Genomic DNA, 16050 nt, shown 5'->3' on the forward strand with positions numbered 1-16050 from the left:
CTGTTAAATCCCCAGTTGTGCTGACTCGGTGCTCTCTGTGAAGCCAGCTCGAGGTTTGTCAATCCCAACGCCAATCAGACTCATTTAAGTCTGGGGGATTGTCACTCAGACGGACACAGCCAAAGTCGCCGAGAGCCAAATCGCTCTCAATGAGCCGGATCTCATCGAAGCAACGCGGGGTTGAGCCTGGTTATGTACGTGCGCATGTTAAACTTCTTTCGCACCGCACGTGGCTGACCGTGCTAAATTGGAGGTGCGGGGGAAGGACAGCGAACTAAACACTCGGATGGGTGACCAACCGGGGCGTTCCAGCTGGAGTAGCCGTTGGCGACTGCGAGGTGGCAGTGAAATGACGGTGCTGATTGTGACCCCCGCTTACGCGTGGTGAGATTTCTCTGCCTTCTCCCGTTTCCTCCCACTTGAAGGTTTTGCACGATGTGCATTAAAATGGAGCGATAGAGAGAGAGATTGTAGCGGGGGAGGGGTGTGCAGGGTTCAGAAGAGACAGATGGGCGAGTCGCGATGCCAGCTCCGGAAAAAGTGATGGTCATTCCGCGGCGGAGGGAAGGGACCCAGAGACAAAGCCAAGGGCGCGGGTCACATAGCGGTCGCGTCGTGGCGCCGGGCGGTCTCGGAGCGAGCGCGGCGGCGAGTGAAGTTTTCGGGCACTTTTAGCCACTCGCACGCAATCGCCACCATCGCCGCTTCACCCGGGAGAGGCCGTGCACATTACGGGAGCGGCCGAATCCATCATGCTCTCGGCTCGCGGATCCCCATAAAGATTTAAATCTCAGATATCCGAGCCTCCCTTGACCCTCTAACCTGCGGCATCGCTAATGCTCTGGGTCCCACGTCGCCGTGCCGACGCTCTGGACCCCACGTCGCCGTGCCGACGCTGCCCCTCCCGCGCTCTCGCGGAACGCTCGTATTCGGGTTCCGTCCCCGGCTTCTACGTAATAAATATGTATTTTTTCCCTTTAAAACCATCTCTTAGTTTTAGATTTCTTTTCCCCTTCTCCCCATTACTTTTCTTTGAAGGTCACATTTGTCATCGAGGATGTATTTCGGAAGCTCAACGTGCCTAACCCAGGGTGGCCGTCGGGAAAGGGGCTCGCGATGGCCAATGGCGCTACGATTAAATGCCATACGCGGCGCGTTCGCGCAGTCTCACTGTGCTACCGAGCCTTCCGAGAACAAGCGCCGGGCACATGATTACTCACTTTAATGGGCAAAGCAAGAAATCACCGCCACGCGCCCGGGTTATTAACGGAGCTGCACAGCGTGCATCCCGCTCGCTCGCCCGCTCGCTCGGCTTCTCGCTTTTATGTTCCCGTTAAATTTTCAGGATTGCCACCGCGAATGTATTTATTGGCGTTTAGTGCAGGAGAGAAAAGAAAAAAACGATGTCGCGTTGAATGTGCACAGGAGCTGGGTTTGCATCTCCCACCACAGCAGGCCGGGGGCCCTTGGTTTCCTGGTGTTCTCCCACGCAGGAGGTTGAAGCAGCAGCGTGACGCTCGCGCAGCCTATGTGTCCAAAACATCATCCCTTTCAGAGGCTCGTAGTGTCGAACTGGCGTCCGTACGGAACTCGTGCAGCTGACTGGAGGTTTGAGCCCAGGATGGCCGCTCAGGATGATTCCAGGGCTCGGGTAGAGGGATTCATTTTCGCCAGTGGTTGTGCGTAAAGAGAACATCACACGAATCACTCAGGGCTTAGGAACTAGTGGTAGACACGCAAGTTGAGCCACTCATTTATTATGGCCACGATGCATACATTGAATTGTTTGTGTATATGGTATACACCCCCCCCCCCCGCCCTGCGGTCACTCGAGGCACAACATTCACCAGAATGTCTTAAAAGAGAAAGAGCATTGCTACCCCTAATTGTGGCAGTTAAATTGCAAGGTTGGTTAATTCTGTACATTCCCATAATTTGCACGTGTAAACGTGAGGTCGGGGTGGTACTAAATAATTAGTGAGTTCTACAAACTATAATTGGAAAACCTTAACGATGCTACCGACGGGGAGAAAGAGGCCACGGGTCGAGGAGACTCCGGGAGGATTTTCTGCGATGCCACGTCCCAGGGTCGTTCTCCGTTCCGATGCAAAGCCCTTTTATCCGTGGAAGCTTTAGTGACTGGCATATGCGTATCTCTGCGTCTAGATTTCAGTAGCCGTGATTGAGATATGATTGATAGCTTTTTTATATATATCCCAAATTATTTATAATGTTAAATATTAAACAAGTATCATGTCTCGCGCTGAAAGCTCAGCATGGAAGCGGATAGCCGACAGAAGATACACGCGGCGAATTTACTGTCCAGCGTGAGCTCCGCTGTGTCTGCGCAGTATTTTCAAATTCTCACGTGACAATTTATGCTTTTACATTTTTGGGGGTTTGGTAATTTTGGTGACCCTGGTCACTGTTGCAGGAGAGACTCTGTCCTGGTCTGTTGAGTTCTCAGCCGCCGAAACAAAATAAACTTGAGCTTGAAAGTTGCTCACACTTTAGTCTCTAACGCTCCACTTAAAACACACACACACACGCGCGCACGAGCACACTCTGCAATAACAGCCACGAGCGTGAACCCCCCTTCACTTATTTGCATGATGTACGTCTCCTCAACGGGGATTAGGTGATTGAATTGTCCTACTGTGGAGCGCGTGTTTTTTTTATCCTTGCTTTCGTGAATGGGGTAAGAAAAAGAGTGGCTAATGAATGTTACATTGAAGGGCTCTTATTCGACTCGTGCAGTGAGTGGCGGGTTTTTAATTTGGCATGAGAAACTCGCCGCGGCGGGTTTCATTTCGGCAAATTGAGTCGTGCGTTTGGGCTTTTCGCCTGGATTTTCAGAAGCGGACGCCGTTCTTTTGCGCAGCGGTGGCGTTTAATCTCCGGCGCGCCCCACCCCCCACTGGCGCTCTCGCCACGGTGAGAATAAAAGCGTATCCGCCGTCGCCACCATCGCCGTCTGCGGAAATTCCTTAATCCCGCGCGCGCCCATCACGTGAAATCCCCGTCCTCATTAACAATGCATCAATTTGTTCATTTGCTTTGTCGCTTTTATGTTCGACAAAATGGGAAGGAAATGAAGAGAAATAAATGTTTTTCTACTTATCAGGTAACGCTCACTGAGCTATTAGCTTTTTTTTCAGAGGTGACCTGGCCACACGTGGTGATATCATCATCATCATCACGTGGGAATTCATAGCAGAAGCCAAATAATCTAAACGCATGTTGATTCTAAATGTGCAGGGCAAAACCGGAGGAACCCATAAAAAAATCCACATGGCCACCACAGGCAGAGAGAGACCACAACAGGTGCCATCAGGTTCCGGGATCAAACCGATAACCTCCTGCATACCAGATGAGGGAGATTACATCTCCACGCTGCCACCGTGGCACTATTACCCCTGACACCATTAAGAGTAAAAAACACAAACACGTGCACAGTAAAAATGTGTTGCTTTTGCGTTAGTGAATTTGTTCATAAAACTGGTAAACAATATTGCCCACGCAGCGGGAGCTACATTGTTGTATATAAAAATATACAACTTTTAAATAGATTAAGTAACAGGTTAATGAATAAAAAAAATATTGAAACGTATTTAACTGTCACGATTTGGCCAACGGGCCTTCTTCGGGAAACGCTGAGGTTTGCAGAGAGAGTGGGGTAATTAGCCTCGCAAGGTCTTCTCCACCTCCGTGTCCGTCCACCAAAGTCGCACGTCTTTCCAGCGGCGAGCACATCACAGCACGCCAGCAGGTCGCCCACCGTGAGATCTGGCACGGAACAAAAGGTGTCGCGCGGTCGGCCTCTCGAGACAGCTGCCACAACGGCAGCAGCCACGGTGGCTCAGAGATGTTAACTCCCTCGCTTGATATGCAGGAGGGCCATGGGCTCCATCCTGACCCCGACGCTTGTATATTTGGAGTTTGCATGTTCTCCCCGTGGTCACGTGGATTTTTCTCCGGGTCCTCCGGTTTTTCCCTCCACAATTTAGAAACACGCGTGGAGGGTATTTGGCTGCCGTGAATATCCACATGATGAGCCGCTTCCGTTGAGCTGTCAATTTGTGATCGCCAGCTCGCTTCTGAAAAAGATATATACCGCTCCGTGGGCCTTGCCTGGTCGAATACAAATTGTAAGAAAATATATTTATTTTCAGTTTCTGGTTGTGTGGAGCCACGGCCGTGTTGCCAGGGTGGACCTTGAGCTTGTCCGCTTGGGTGCAGAGCCGGTTCACGGTTGTCCATGTGGTCCAATCCGCGATCACTCGCCTTGCTTGGGTGAGTGGGTGTTGTCAGACGATGGACTTACCTAGGGGTGCAATGATTCATCCACGTTTTAACATTTTCGATTGCACTCCGACAGTTAATATTCAGGGTGCCTGACTGAACTCGAATGAAGTATCCCCATTGTGTAAAAAGTCACTTGTGGGGTTTTACTCGATCAGCAGGGTGTTCATACGACACTCGTGCACGTGCCCGATGTATGAACGAGGCATTTTCTAGACGCGAATGTGGAAGTCTTCATGGAATTAATGATTGCTCACTGTTATCAGCTGTGCTCAATGCACCCTTTATTTCACAGGCTGCAGTGTGTTTGTAATTGCGCAGTAGTTTGTATTGGCAGCAAATTAGATTGGTGTAGCCTGTGTCAAGCGGCAGGACAACAATGCAGTTCGTTTCAGTTTGGCTTGGGAGGGCTTTTAGCCAGCAGTGGATTGATTATGGCTGCTGATGAATGTTATTTTACAATGTGTTATTTTACATACTTTCGATGTAAGGAAGCCACTGGAGTTATGCACTTTTAAATCTAGATTGAATACTCATTTTTTTAGAACTGCGTTTTTGTGTTTATTTTGTTGTCCTTCCTCTGCACCTCCAATTATCTCGGTTGGTTATGTACGATACGAAAGAAGTGAAACATATGCATACATGGTGCCCGCAGTATCTCGGCAATGCGTCGAGCCGTGGAACGGGTGAATTGTTGCTCGCTTCAACATTCGCACACGTGTTAGAGAGGGCCTGCTGTCGGGCACGCAGGCTTCTCCCACTCTCGGCGAATCCATTTTCTGCTGCACCCGCACCCCGATCGCTGCGTGAACATTCCATCAAGAGCGTCACACGAGACTGCTCGTGCTGACCCCGGGCACATCAGTGGCAGTCCGAGAATCTGTGGCCACGGCACGGTGGATGATGATGACGCACTTAGTCCCAACATTGTGCACGTCAGTCGGTTTCTGCTAAAAGCCTTACCATTTTCCATCTTGTTGCAGTAACCTGATGCACGCTAGATGTGCTGTATGATCGCTAGTTTTTATATACACACGGGTAACGATACATTGTATAGATTTATAAAGCATATGTACAATAATTAGACATTTTGGTGGAGCGGTGGTGCATCAGTTAGCGCACAAATTTTTGGACAAAAATGAAGTGCAAACAGCTCTAAATGTGGGGAAATGCTTCACTCTAGTTTGTGAGCGAACGCACGCCAGATTAAGTTCAGATGACTGCATGTGAAAACTTCGGATTTTGCGAACATCTTAATTGATAAGGACGGATACGTGGCGGTCGAATGCGAAACGTTGCGCCATTCACGTGTGTGCCTGACCTCCGGTCTCCCCCCTTCCCCGTGTCTCCCCCTCAGGCTTTCACTGCCAGATGCGAACCCTAGACAGCGGCATCGGCACCTTCCCCCCACCAGACCCCTCGGCCCGAGGTGTGGGGCGCAGCTCCTCCCGCCGCGGGGCCAAGCCCGAGTCCCACAATACCCTGCAACAGCCCCACAATGCAATGCAGTTTACCTACATCACATCTCCGGCCGCCTCTCCCGGCTCCGCTCGCCGCGTGCTGCCCCCGCCGCAGCAGCAGCAGCCACGTGGCAGCTTTCAGCCGCCGTGCCAGCAGCCGGCCGCGCCCATCCACGGCCAGCCTGGGGCACCGGCGGGAGGTGGCGGCAGGGGAGCGGGCGTGAGCGGCGGCACCGCGAAGGCCAAAACGCTGGACCGGGAGACGGCGCCGGGCGTGGGGGGCGGAGGGGGCTGCGTGGGCGACGGCGCCGACAGGATGAGTCACTCGCTGTCCGACCCAAGCATGGCCGCGCGTGCCTCGAGGGCAGCGCAGAGTCGCCTGCCCAAGCCCGTCATCGCAGGTTTGTGATGGGACGGATGGACAGACAGACATTTGGACAGACGGACATGTGGATCGATAAATTGACACACAGACAGAGCGCCAGGGTGAGAAACGAGACAGACTTTCACGCAGATGAATGGACAGAAGGATGGAAAGATGGACGGACGTAATGAATGAAAATAAGTCGTGAGAAACACGGATGGAGCGATATAAAGTAACGAGAAGGGAAGAAGAAAAGGTTAAATTTGGGAATGGTGTGGAGCGGGCAGCGTGAAAGGCGGAAGAGAAAGAGAAGAGTGAAAGAGGCAACAGAAGGAGGAGTAGCAGGAGAGGGAAATGGACAGAGAAGAAGAGACATTTTATATCAAGAAATGGAGGGAAAATTTCTAGAAAAACAGATATAGGAGAGGACAAGAGAAGGAGTGGAATCGTACCGCAAAAAAACTTTATCATAGTAAGGTTATTAAAGCAAAGACACTGACAAAAATCCATCCTCTGCAGTAGGCTCCTGCAATATACATTACAGAATGTATTACCTGTAATGCTGCCATAAAACCGTTCATAGTACGCACAGTACATCTGTATGAATATTAAACCTAATGGAGCTCTCGTATATATTTCTGGCACCCTCCTCTCTTGAAACACCACGGCGTTGGAGAATACAGATTGGAAACGAAGCGATTTTCAGCACGGTTGCCGCGTGCTGTGGCATGGCACGTTTTAATTTAAATAACAGACATTTTCCTTTTCACCAAAGAAAATGCATAGCGAAATGGCAGAACACCACATAGACACCTATAGACACCCAATAAGACAGAACACCACATGTGACCACGTGTGTCCGGGTCGTTCTGCGCGTTGTCTGGCACGATGTCTGATGTTTTGCTCCACGTGCTGGGAGCTTCTTCTACTCACTCCCTGAACAAGCTTCCAGCACGTGGAACGAAACGTCAGACATTGTGCAAAACAACACGGGGTCCGACCCACAATGCATCTGGAGAGCCAAAAGTCTCTGCTGATTCTTACGAGTTTTCTCTCTCGCTGTCTCGCTCGCTCTCCGTGCGGATCGCACCGGCTCCCCTTCTGCCCATCATCACCGCGAAGTTCCCGTCAAGTTGCCGGCGGCGGCGGCGCTCGGCACAGAGCGAGCCGACGGCGGCGGCGCCGACGACGACGACGAAGAGGAGGAGGCGGTGGCCGCGCACCACGGAGCTCTGCTGCGCACGCGAGCGCCGGCATTGGGGGGCCGCTCCGCGCCGCTCGGCCTCAAGCGGCTGCCGCTCGCCATGCCGCAGGTCCGCCCACCCACCCGCCCGCTCACCTCACTCCCATAAACACTCCCCCCTGAAGCACCACGATAGCTGGTTAGCGGACATCGCCGGTGGTCATCATCGGCCATGCGGTCGCTGTGAGTAGAACGCGTTCAGGGTCAAGGTGCAGCCCTGCAATTGCCACTGTTCGCCGCAGGGGCCTCCACTCGAGGGAGTCCAGAGAAAGAGACAGAGAGAGAGGGTAATTTGGTCTACTCTTTCACGCTAGCCAGACGTCTCGGAAGAAGCAGAAGTATGCACACTTTATCCCACTAGTAGCGTATGCATTTATGCTACTGCATGGACAGAGGCGCGGTGGGGGGTCGAATCAAACCGGCGACCCCCGGATCACTAGCCCAGGGTGCCAACCATTACCGCACTGCGGCACCTCGGTCCGAGTGACTGTGGCCAAACGGCATGGCCGTGCCGTCGCGTGACCGAGCTGTGTCAAGCCGGTGAAGGCCCCCTGTAATTGTTTACCTGTGTATTTGATGAGCAGCGAATTGATCTGCAGAGCGCATGCACGTGGTGATCACGTGACCTCTGCCCGTGCTATGATTGGAGGTTGCTGTCCACGTTGCCCACACGGGCCAGGAGCGATCAGATCTGTTCAAGCTTGGGCAATGAAAGTGTATTTACAGTAGAAAACGGCGCGCTAATTGTTGCTGGTGACGGCCGCCAACGATCGTTGCCATAAACCGTCTCCCGAGCATCGTGACTTTCAACGCGCCTCTCACCTCACCGGCAGCAGCTGGGAGACGTTCGATTTCAGGGGTCAGCCTTTTAGACCCGGCCTCCACTTCAGGGCCGTGCGCCGGCAGCAACGTTATCAAAACGCGAGCACCATCTGCTTATTTGCATCGCCGTGAAAGATCCCGGGACATCGGTCCCAGTTGTCGGCCAACGCGTGCCAGGGTGCCGGAAAGCCAAATGTTAAAGAATTACTCACAATTACCAAATTGCCAGATTGCCTTATACCGAGTGCCTGCCAGAAGCAGATGGTGCCGATTTGAGCTGAGAGAGCTACTCGTTGCCACAGATTCTAAGACATAACCGCGAGGCTCGTGGATAATAGTGGATTGATGTTTTTGATGGTGGCGGTCGTGGTGATGATGATGATGATGATGATCATTTTGATAACGATCATGATGATGATGGAGTATAATATGGAGTTGAACTAGCTGGTTTTGTCATTAAATATCTGCCACATGGCCACACATCATACTCTGTACCATCATCTATCCTGATAAAAGCCAAATAGGCAGTCACCTTCAACTTACCAGTCGTTGAGCAGCAGCAGCAGCAGCATCAATAAATCATTCGTTTAGATGCAGGGATGCAGGTAAGGGACACGGAAACAGCGCTCCTCCTGCAAGAAAGACTCAGGGGGGGAGGTGGGGGGGGGGCAAGGGGGGGGGGGGGTAACAAAACGCACAAGACTACAATCATGATTGCCACAATTAATAATTAGAAATGTCAATTTTACAGCGATAACACTCAGAGAAAAATCTGGCCAATATCGCTACCCTGACAAAAAACGGCAGCCCACGTGACCTCTCTGCCCATTGTTGTTGATGATGGAGACAATGATCAGCATGTTATTGTAAAAAATGGGATCAGATAAACATTTGCCAATGACGAGAGAGTGAGGCCCATAATCTAAAGCAGAATAAATGAAAAAAACGCGACAAAGCCACGTTGCAAAAAATATAAAACACCCGCCGGAGAAATGTCTCATTGACAAGTAATTAAATATCTGGAGCACGGGCGGTCTGTTGTTGAGTGATAAATGTCTGCCGGTAGCCAACGAATAGCGGCGCTTTGGCAAGCAAACTGTTTAAGCAGTCGGTGCCCAATGAATTCTCACGCCAGTGAAGCATGAGCCACGTGTTTGTTTTTTTTACTCTCGAGTGACCACCTGCTCCATCGACACAGATGTAAGAAGTTTGCTCCGTCTTGACCAGCCAACACACATTTTTATAATTGCAAAAAAAAATTGCATAGCTTCTTGGGGCATGCTTCTTTGTCTGGCTTGAGGAACACACGCTGCAAGTAATTCTCTCCAGATATCGATGCGCCCCTTTAAATCAGGTGAGAGTCTATTGCGATTCCAACTTCTCCGTCTCGAGGTTTTCTGAACCCATCGTCGCAAAGTGCTCTGCGCAGCACTTGCCCATGGAGCTGATCGCTCGTAGTTGGCACCTTGTCCGGAGAAGGGCGATTTCAGGGTCTTCAACACTTGTCAGCAGCAGGCAACACACTTTGATGACAGTAGTACTTTTACTTGTTCAATATCAACAAACTCTTAATATCCTCGTATTGTTTTTGTACTGCGTTGTTACATGTGGTCGCATGTAGATGCCATATGTATCCAAATCGTGTAACTTGGTGGTGGGGTAAAGTGTGGCTTCACGAATTCTGTCTACGTGTTTACTACCGAGTCACCAAGAATGCACCAGATATCATTGGATTTCAGAAGCTTAGCAGAGTTGAGCCTGGTAAACACGGAGACGGGTGACCACCACCAGGGCTTGCCAGGTGCTGTAGGCATGGTGTGGCCAGAACATAGCAGTGCTCTGGGTGCCACCTCGTATACACCGTGGCAGCGGGTTTTCTCCGAGTCCCGATACAGCAGTGGCACCCCCCCCCCCCCCCCCCCCAAAGAAAAAAAGTGAAAGTGTCTCGAGAATGGGCAGGACTTTGTCTGGCTCGCGACGCAGAGCGGGGCCTGGGGTGCATCCGCCGTCGTCGTTGTGTGCGAGTATCAGCTCACTCCGTTCATCGTCACGATTCACACCGCTACGCGCACGCGCGGGGGAAGCGCGCGTGCGAGCCTTGCTGCCCTTCGGTCGTTCTCCAACAGCAGTTGTGTGACTAATGCAGGCCGGCGAAGGGGCGACATGCGCCTCCCGCGCGCGTGTCCGTGTCATTTGGAGAGAACGCGGCGCTCACGCTGCCGCGGTCGTATTCGCGTTGTTAGTCGAGCCCCGCGTGGGGAATATACACACGGCGTAACGGATTACGGAGCCTGCCAAATTTCCACCTGATACGACACCGTCTTCACCCATTACGCCTCCTCCACCGAGCGTCGTCCCCATCGTTTCGTCCGATAACTCGCGTAGTAATTGCGGTGATGATGCCCCGCGTTTACGCGCGACGACAGCTAGAGCGCCCAAGGGTGAACCGGCCACGTGGACGGGGAAAACGCTCGAAGCTGTTTCGCGTAGGTCAGGGGGCGGGGCGGCATGCGACGCGGCACACGCGGCGGGGGTTCCGCGGTTCGAGTCGAGTGGCCGCCCTGGTAACTACCGCGGGCGTGTTCACCCGAGATAAATACGCCGCTTCCCAGTGGACGTTAAATATCCCGCAGCGACATTGGCTGAGTTGGAATACGCATCGCAATGGTCACCCCCTCCTCCCGCCAAAAATACTTGGCAGGACTATCCTGAATAAAAGTCATGAGACTCTACGAAGCTTTCCTGAGTAAAAAAAGTGTAATGATAATAATGAAAGATAATAAATAGATTCAAGAATCCATTGCTGTACTCCCATCTTCTGGCCACCTCACAGCCCAAGCCTCTCACACACGGATTTTCAAGGTCGTTTTCCATTCGAGTAGTAGCCATGCTCAAATCTGCTTAGATTTTGAAATCTCATGAGATCTGAGAGCACATTCAGAGTTGTTTTGTCATGATCAAATGTGATGGAGCTTAAGCGGTCTCTGAAAGCACGGCCCTTCGTCCGGAGGAAGGGCTAGGAGCTTTGGACGAACTGCCGTGAAGCTCGGCTTAAAGTCCTTAACAATTACAACATACAAAGGCAAAGATCCCCCGTGTAGCCTTAACACACTTTTTGGGCAAATGCTGTTAGCGAGCACCTATGGAGGCAGGCGCCACACGAGGGGGTGGGTGGCCAGCACCATGCCCGCCTGCCCGCTGTTGTCTTCCCAGTGGCGATATTTACACATCGCACCAACTACTCATTTGAGGCTGAGTCGGCATAGGGGAGGCCCAGAGCTGGTTCAGATAATAGTCACTGGTGTTGGCCGTGAGCGGGTATCGAACTCGGGTCGCCGGGTTTGTAGTGCAGCGCACTAACCGCTGCTACGTTGTACAACAACTGCCATTCGCTACTAAGTGGCGATTACGTCACCACGGTGCCTGTGCCAGGCTATGTGCACGTTGATGCCACGTGAAGTGTCGAACGCCCGCTGGCAGGAGGTCACAGGGCAGACCCAGGTGCCATGGGTCGACTGACTGAGATGGCTGGCCGATGCACCACCTGTGCCCCCTACAGTGCCAACTTGCTATGTTTTAGCTGCTCGGTGCTCCGCCCGCTGTTGTGAGCATCGCTCACAACAGCGGGCGTACAACGTACACACGCGCTCACACACACACACACATTTTACGTCATTCAGATGCACAGCAATCAAAGATGCTAATTAAAATTAACAAGGCCACACATCTCGACTGGCACTGCGTGGCTTAAACAATGATCTGCTTGAATCCCTCCCTCCTGATCTGGCACTTAACCTTCGACCTTTCTCCCCCACCTCCAACCCTCGACCGCCGGCTCTGCACCGTTCGCGTCGCCCACAGCAGGAGCTGGCGCTGCCCGACGTCTTCCTGACGGAGAGCAGCAGCGGCAGCAGCAGCAGCAGCGAGGACGAGAGCGAGGAGGGGGGTGTGGTGATGCCACGTCCCCTGGGCGCCCCTTCCACCGACATTTACGCCAAACTGCAGAGGGCCAACCGAGGTGAGGCCCGGGGATGGTGGGGGGTAGAGGAGGGGGGGCGTACCTTCCCAACCCATGACTCGGCAAACACGCCCATGTGTTCAAATTACTCGGGGTTGAACTTGGCACGCTGTCCGAGTGGTCAGTATGTGCCGAGTCCTGCACTTGTGCTGCACAGTAAATTACCAAAACGGATTTTCACATTGAGGTTATTACCGACTTCCATTCCCAGCCACGGTTGTCATCGATATGTGGACCGGTTCTTGCCTCCTCCTTTTCGTCCCACACTTTAACCCAACTGAATTAACCAGCGTGGTGAAGTATGGTCGTACGATTCTAATTGTTAACAAAGTAACTGACCACCGCAGTAGGGGGTGTCAGGTTAACGGAATGACTGATTGCATCGCAAGCACCGCACGCCACGTGCACGCGCAGATAACCGCACGCGCCGTTCGCACCTTCACCGCGTTATTTTTCCGTGTGGTTGAGTGAATTAAAATAATAAAATACTCGTCGTGTCAAGCAGTCATCCTTTTCAGATCAAAGACTATTTCATATATTATTTATGAACACATTCCTTCGGCGGTTATTAAAACATTAAATCCACAACACATTGTTAGGACCGTGAAAATGTGCAACGTCAAAGTCGACGTGTGCAGTGGCGCCGTGCGCTAAATCCGTGAGCGCTGTGGAGCCATTGATATCAACGCTTGGGCACCGTGTCACCCGCACAGCATGTGGACTCCTAGTGCCCTGCAAGAATTTTCGAGCAGCCCTTGCCATAATTCTCGAAGCTTAGCGAAACGTAACATGATTATTGTTTTCATCTTGCGTGAATAATGCAAAAGTACCGCTTACTTTCGAGGTTTTATTCCATAATAAATTGTCAAAAAATAAATCGGATCTTCAGTAGAAGCATGCACCACCGTGAACTTCACCTTGAGCGAAAGTTTGGAGCCTCATTTTACGTGCGATGGGGACGATGGTGGAAGCACCATCCAGGTGCGTTCCGCGTGCAAACTGGAGCGGCAACGCTCGCGCTGGCACGGCCGGTTTATGGTGACAGCGGGAATCGTAAGGCCGGCTACGCACACCGTGGGAAATCTTGCGCTTCATTCGGAACGGCCGGTAACACGTTGGCTGTGGGCAACTGCTTTGTGGAGATGGCACGTGCACCGTAGAACGCCGTGCTCAATTCGCACGTGTTGGCAAGGGGCGCTACATTTAATTTGGGAAATGCAGTAACTATTTATTTTCATCACTGAAAATATCATGGCATCATCTCTTGAGTTTTTTCCACCACGCCTATTGTTTTCCTCCATTTATGCTCCACCCCGCCTTCTAAATTCTCTCTCACTTTTCTCCGTGTTCCCGTCTTATTTTCTAAGCTCTGCCTCGCCTCTTCTTATCGTCCTCATTATCCCCTCTTTTCTCCCTTCTTGCGTCCCTCTGAATGGCCCCGCTACCTCTCTTGTCCGTCACGCACATCCTCGTGCTGTCCGTGTGCCGCAGTCATGAGGAAACATCTGGTGCTGCCCGCCTGCGCCCCGCCGGCTCCCATCTCCCTGGCGGACGCCTTCCACCACGGCTCGTACCAGCGTGCTCCCTGCCGCCCCTTCGGCGAGCGCACCACCATCGTGCCCTTTGACCTTCTCATGGAGGGCGAGGAGGAGGAGGAAGAGGATGACGAGGAGGGGGAGGTAAGGATGAGCTCATTGTGTCGGCCCTCGCAGCCCTCCCTCCGGGCGGTGTCCTCGACGCAGACTTGGCGTTGACACCGCCGTGCTGCCGCGTGATTTGTCGTCGCGCGAGCTCTTGTCTTTTGTTTTTTGTTTTGTCGCTGCTTTTGATGGGACTTTGCAGCAATGTTCGTTGTATACAAATAAATCGTGGGAGGAAAGGACTCTTCTTTCACCAGCATCTCCCATGCTGACATCACCCCTCCCCCCCCCGCCCCCCCTTGTGGCCTTGTTCAGCTGGAAGCCACCTCTCTCACATTTGTCTCGCTTTAACCGTAATTTCCCGTCGTTGCTGTAAGCCATGAGTATTGTTTTTCCATCCATCCACCGCCGTTTGTCACGATGTAAAGTTTACATCCACATTCGCAGGTTTTTTTGTTCGTATTCATTTTCATCACACCTCTCTCTATTATTCCCAGATAATTTGACCAGAAGCCCATATTTGCAAACCCATATCTCGTGGACGTAAACATCTACGTGTGCACATGCAACGATGGCGGCAGTAAAACAATTGGGAGAATGCTTTTGTGTCCGTTCACTCGAACACTTTCGCCAACCCTGGGGTCTAATTTTGTTTTCAGTGCAGACGCCGCTCGCGTCGATCCGTGCGCCCGTGCTCTTCCCCGCGTGCGAGCGCGTGTGCCATTTTCCACTGAGCAGAAAATTGCGGTGGAATCGAGAGCTGTTGTGATCGCCGGATTCACAAGGCTCTGACAAGTTAATGCTGCCAGGAGGGCATTTGTATAAAAGAGGGGGGGGTTGTAGGGGCCGGGGGGGGGGGCGTTTGCTGCTAATGCGTTTGGCGCTCGCTCAGGGAACCTGCGCTCCTCGCAGTAATCAGTATCCGTTATCCAGGGGGCCGGCAAAATGGGTTCGGAGAGCAGGGAATCAGCTTGGGTAAATATTTAACGTCGGGATAATGAGCCTGCGACTGACACCGGCATCAGTCGTGCTCTTGGGCAGGGGGCAGGGCTGGCCGTGGGGGGGGGGGGTGTGTGGGGTGAGGGGGGTGGGAGCCTCTCCCATCTGTGCCCCTTGTCCAGGATCGCAGCCTTTAATAAATTCGGCTATTGCTTTCCTCGGCTGTCCCGAGGCTTGGCCGATTTGTGAAAGCGGCGTCGCAGGTTTCTGTGTCGTTTTTGCCGGGGGTGGGGGAGGGGGGTTCGGTCGATGAGTGGTGAGAGAGAGGGTGGCGGCGGTGCCGGCTGGAGATGGGTAGAGGAAGAAACAATAATAATTATGACTTCAGTTGAAAGATTGGGAGGTGAATCGCACCGCGGGATTCCGCTTGCCACCGTTACGCGGCCCGGGCATTGTGCGGTGCGGTTGCAAGGAGAGACGCCTGGCCCCATCAGACACTCGCTGGGAGCGCCTGAGCAGAACAAGGCCAGGAAGGAAGGACTGGGTGGTGGGTCTTAATAATAATAATGCTGTGACACACTTTCTTGTGTCGGATAAAAGAGAACCGTCCAGGATATTTGTCATTTACCGCTCTCGTGATCGACCCGAGTGCGGTGTCAGCGTCGGCGTGGGCTTTATAGGCTTATGTGATCACGTCGAGACTGCTGAAGGTTCGAAAGCTGCACACTCGCCAGACTAACGCGCGCAGGTGCTCCATCGCAGCGTGCCAGGTGCAACCGCTTTCATTGCGCGCAGTTGATGGAGCACAGCGCCTGAAGCTGACTTTGTAAACATGGGAAAACTTAACGGTGGCATCTGGAACAGACTGCGAGTCAGTGAGTTGCATCGATGTGTTTTGCGTGTAGAGTGTGGAGTGAGTTAGTACATTGCATGGGAGGCAGGGGATGTGAATAGTGAGTTAGTATTTTGTCTGGAAGTGGTGCGGTGTATGGAGCAGAGTGAGATATCGGTCCTGTTGAATCCGTTCCGTTGGACTTGTGCACCGATCTACACCCAGAAAGGAACCAAGGCATCATCGTTTTGAAATCAGAAGATGCTCTCAAGAAACTGAAGCCGCAGACATCACCCGGTATGGTTGGTCTTGACGAATGGATCAACCAGCATGCCATGGCATCTTTACCACCTGCCAAAGACCCATGGGACCCCAGGAGCTTTCCAGTGGCTTGGGCAAAGTCAATTATAAGAGCCTTTTACAATAGAAG

The sequence above is a fragment of the Lampetra fluviatilis genome, chromosome 2 (assembly GCF_964198595.1).
Source record: "Lampetra fluviatilis chromosome 2, kcLamFluv1.1, whole genome shotgun sequence".
Classification (NCBI taxonomy): Eukaryota; Metazoa; Chordata; class Hyperoartia; order Petromyzontiformes; family Petromyzontidae; genus Lampetra; species Lampetra fluviatilis.